The following is a 4,919-nucleotide window of genomic DNA, read 5'->3' on the forward strand; positions in this document are numbered from 1 at the left end:
CTATATCCTTAATTTCGTTAGGACAGATGCATAAAGCTCTCAAGAAAAATGACAGCATGCATCCATCTTCTATATTCAATCAAAGTGAAAAGGACAACAAGCATCCATCACTCTTCTTAAATTACATGTTGTACTTTCTAGCTAAAAAAAATGTGTGTGCTGCTAAAGAAAAAATCGAGTAGTTTCATACCTCGTGAAAGGTAGTGAAAAATCAATCTAATCTATCTATATATTAGATACTTCCTCCATATTAGATTTTATATATTTCGTAGCCCCTGCCAGGTGGGACTCGCATGTAAGACAACTGCACAAGTTACATGCGCAAATTTAAAATATTAAGGGTCTTTGTGCAAAAAACTATAACACCATATGTCAGGTTTTCATTGATTGAGGACCAAACATTCACATGATTTATAAGTTGTAGGACTGTGGCTACATGTTTTGCAAGATTAAACCTTCACATGATAAACAAGTTGTAGAACCTCTAGTGTAATTGCTACTCCATTTGTGTGGTTGTCATAATTAATGAAACACAAAGATAGTTTTTTTTATTGTTTCTTCTAAGGAGGAGCCATGAATAAGTTCAGCCATATACATGAGCAAATACACCATAGTGATTGATCCCAAGGCCAATTAAGGGGAAACGAATGAATTATTAAGACATAAAGTCCAACCACCACATTTAGATCTAAGGTCTGCATGATAATACATCCGTTGATTAACCATGAATTAATACAATATGCATCTCTAAGACTTGTGTCAACATGGTGCACATGAATTAACCCCAAGGTACGCATGATAATACCTCCTGGAACTTGGGAGTGCCCTGGAGTTCCTTCCAGCAACGAGAGAAGGCAAAGGTCTTTCCTTCATTCGTCGATTTGAAGAAATCCAAAGCTTGCCACACCTAGAGCAAAGCAAGACAACAATGACAAACATATATGCAAATAACGAAAGAACAAGTCGAGGTTAAGAACTATACCAAGTCCTTTATGCCAATGCCGCTAACGGGAATCTGCTTCACGTGAGCATACGCCGTCTGGAACTTGTTGCACTCCGTTTGAATTTTTCCCCACCTCTTTTGGAGGGATATCTCGCTGCGGTCGCTCTCAAATGCATCCTCTCCGTATTTGCGATGTTCATGGAAGTATTCATAGATCCGACGCCAGAATGTGGTCCCATTCTGCTCGGCACCTGTCAATGCATCTTGCCCAATGGTCAACCATCCATCGACGAGCATCTTGTCCTCGTACGCTGTGTAGTTGGTGGTTCTTTTTCTAACCCGGCGACCTCGACCTCAACGAACAACGGCTCCTAGTCGATGTTCATGCTGCCGGGATGGCTAGTGGTGTCCTCTCTGTGTCAGTGGGAGGTGGCTGGGGAGCCTGGTCGGTCGAAGGATATGGCACGGTGGTCGGCATTGTCGGCGGGTAAGACGGAGGGGCCTGCACGGTGGGCGGTGCCTCATCGATGGCGGCGCGCGCTCGGCCGACAAATCGTCGAGCAGGTTGTGTGCACCGATCATCGCTGCTGCTCACAGGTGCTTGGGGGCCTTGTAGTTCACCGGCGCACGGTTGAGGTCAATGGACGAAGGCGATGGCCCTGTCATGGACTCGCCCACCTCCGGTGAGCCATCCCGTGATGGGTACGTGTACCACTAAAAGTATAGAGATGGTAAACCTAGAGGGGGGTGAATAGGTTTCTAGAGATTTTAATTCTTTCTTTGCAATATTAGGCTTTGCGGAATATAAAGGTGAGCCTAATGCAAACTAGGTGAAGCAACCTATATGAGGATACAACTAACTCGAGCACGAAGGCTCTCACGAGCAGTTAAATCACAAGTAAGGAGTTCGGTTAGAGATAACCGATAGCACGCGGAGACGAGGATGTATTCACGTGTTCCCTTCCTTTGCAAGAAGGTACGTCACGTTTGGAGGGGTGGAGGTCCCACGAAGGATTCCCCACGCCATGAAGGCTCACCCTATTCTCCGGAGCCTATCCCACGAAGGAATAGCTCACTCACTTGTGGTAGACTTTGAGGTAGCCTCCAAACCTTCACAATAATCTTGCCCGGATGCTTCCGGACTCCTCTTGCCCACCTAAGGTTTCCAAGGAACCCTAGGAAGCAAGCTTCTCGATGAATACAAGGGGGAATGAGATTTGGCTTGGTAGAACGGTAGATCGGGTCCTCCTCTAACGATTCCCCGGAGGGATTTGAGTTTGGGTGGAGGAGGAGGGAGATCTGAGGCTTTTGGTGTTTCTAGCAATGGAGTAAGAGAGAGAGAGGGAGCTCAAGAATAGCTTGTAGTGTAGTGCCTAACTGTTCAGAGGTAGGAGAAGGGCTATTTATAGTGTTCTTCGAAATATGGCCGTTGGTTACTTGCCACCCCAGCTTTTCTCCCGACAAACCCGGTCAACCGGACCACTGACCGGATTGTCCGGTGCAGAGGCCGGTCAGACCGGTCCAGGGACCGGACCAGCCGATCCAGACCGGATGGCAGACCGGACCCAGACCGGAGACACTTTGCGACGTCCAGGAGCTCCTCCGGTTGGCGCCCGGTTGGCGACCGGTCGACCGGACCTCACGCCGAGCCCGCCGGTCGGTAGGCCGGCCGACCGGGCGGCAAACCGGATTTGTTAGGTGCACGTTTGGAGCCCGGTTGGCGACCGGTTGACCGGGCCGCACGCCGGACTGGCCGGTTGGGGGGCCGGCTGACCGGGCGGCAAACCGGATTTCTGCTGTAGACCCATTTTCGATTGTTGTTGAAGTGGGGGGTCTCCTTTAGCCTTCTTGTTCCTTTGACACACCATTTATGCCTCTTTGCCTAATACCTGAGATTATCCTTATAAACATATTAGGCCAAATACTCTAGCACGGTGTCATTGTTACCAAAATAATGGATAAGGGTTAAATACCCTTACAATCTCCCCCTTTTTGGTATACGATGACAAACCGAGCTAGAGTCACATAAAGATATTATGATAAGCTCTAAACCTTGATTCCATATAAGATATTACGACAGCTCCCCCATAATGTGTGCACTTGGAGAATTTGCGTTTGAATGCAAAGTGCACCATTTGTGGAATATGAGGAGCTCCCCCAATATCTTTAGGAAACAAGCATGGTATGGACAAGTATATCAAGATATATAAGCATAAAGCATGATTATCCTAATAGAGTGATTTAAGCATACAAATAGTCGTCCATACACGTCCATACACAAATTATTCGAAGTAGCAAATGGTTCTTGAGAAATCAAAGCAAATAAGCACAAGCCATATAAGATTCAAATAAAGCAACACCCATGGCTTGTGACAAGACAATCAACGAACCCCGTGGTCCTAGACTCTACCCTCTTCTCCCCCTTTGGCATCGGAACACCAAAAAGGCGAAGAAAAGAGGAGAGATGCTATCGCACCCATCAATAGAACTCATGCTCGGCGGAGTAGGAGCTCTCTCCATCATCGCGCGCAGCCGCATCACCTTCATCCTCATCACCATCATCATCAGTAGGAGTAGGAGCACGAGCAGTCCGATGAGGAGGGCCACCATGAGCATACATGGATAGGTCGAAGTTCTGGAGCATCTCATCAGTAATGGGAGGCATCTCCCAAGCAGGTGCAACCACGGGCTCCATCTCAGGGCCAGAAGGAGGAACAGGAGCATTCCGTGCAGCCATGAACTCACTCTGTCTCCTCCGTGTCTCCTGGTTCAAAGCAAGACTCTGATGTGCAATATCATTGGTATTCTTGCACATTTGCCACATGCTGGAGAAGAAGCGAGCGGCACCACGCTGAGGGCACCGAGAGTAGCTGGAGCGTGCTGCAGGATCATGGTGTTCCTTGGAACGGCGCTCATTGGAGGGCATCATGGAAGGGACTTCCGGGCGACCATCCTGAGTAGGGAACCTGAATGGTTCCATGATGACTCTTTCATCAAGAGTGTTGAGAGGAGCAGGAACAATGTAGTTGATGAGCCGTTGAACATACTGAGCATAGTTGGGAGTCATGCGGTCCATAACTGCACGCTTCAGTTCACAGTGAATAAGATCACAACCATCAATTTTCCTTATCCTGGCAGGGTGGCAATAGTACATCAGATTCAGGTGGTAGTTCGTAACTTCACTAGTATCGCCTGACTTGCTGATGAGACTCTCACGGAACATCTTGGCAAGGACAAGATATGAGTAGTACATCCCAGAGATAGTGGGAGGCCCAGCTGTGGGGTTAGTGGGATAGCAGAAGGAGATGTCACCTCTAGTGAGCTTCGGCCGAGTATGAATTCTGTACCCTTGAGCACGACCACCACCAAAACCCATGGCCGCACAGAACTGAGTGTAGGTGCAGGAGTACTTCTCCCCTGCCGATCATCCAAGTCATGGTGCGGTCCGCATCATCATGGAAGAAGACGGTGCAATGGAACTGACGGACTAGAAGGGGACAATAGGTGGGATCTTCTTGTTCATCATCGGGCTTTAGGCACACAAGATCATATAGTCCCATACCCTTCAAGGTTTCAACCACAAAGCGGTACTTTGTGGCTTCATGCAAGGCAAGCTCTTCAGGATTGATGGCCTTGGGCATCACAACAGCACCATTCTTCATACACTCTCGAGTATTACAGAAACCATCCCATAGGGCTGCTTGTGTCTTGGTCCAGAAAACTTGTCCCCACCAGTGTAAGTCCGTTGCTCATAGCGATACGGATTCACCATCCTCATTTCCTGCCAATCAACACGGTTTGCATCCGCAATATTGAAATCTGGAACTATTTCATCACCCTCTTGGGCGGCATGCTTATCCTTTTTCTTGCCACCAACTGACTTGGTTCTTCCCCCAGCCGAGCTGCCAGTGTCAGTAGTCTGATGAGCTTTAGTGGGTACGCGACCACTAGTACGGCGGGGTGGATTCTCAGCAGT

This window comes from Lolium rigidum, chromosome 6 (assembly GCF_022539505.1).
Source record: "Lolium rigidum isolate FL_2022 chromosome 6, APGP_CSIRO_Lrig_0.1, whole genome shotgun sequence".
NCBI classification, from domain to species: domain Eukaryota; kingdom Viridiplantae; phylum Streptophyta; class Magnoliopsida; order Poales; family Poaceae; genus Lolium; species Lolium rigidum.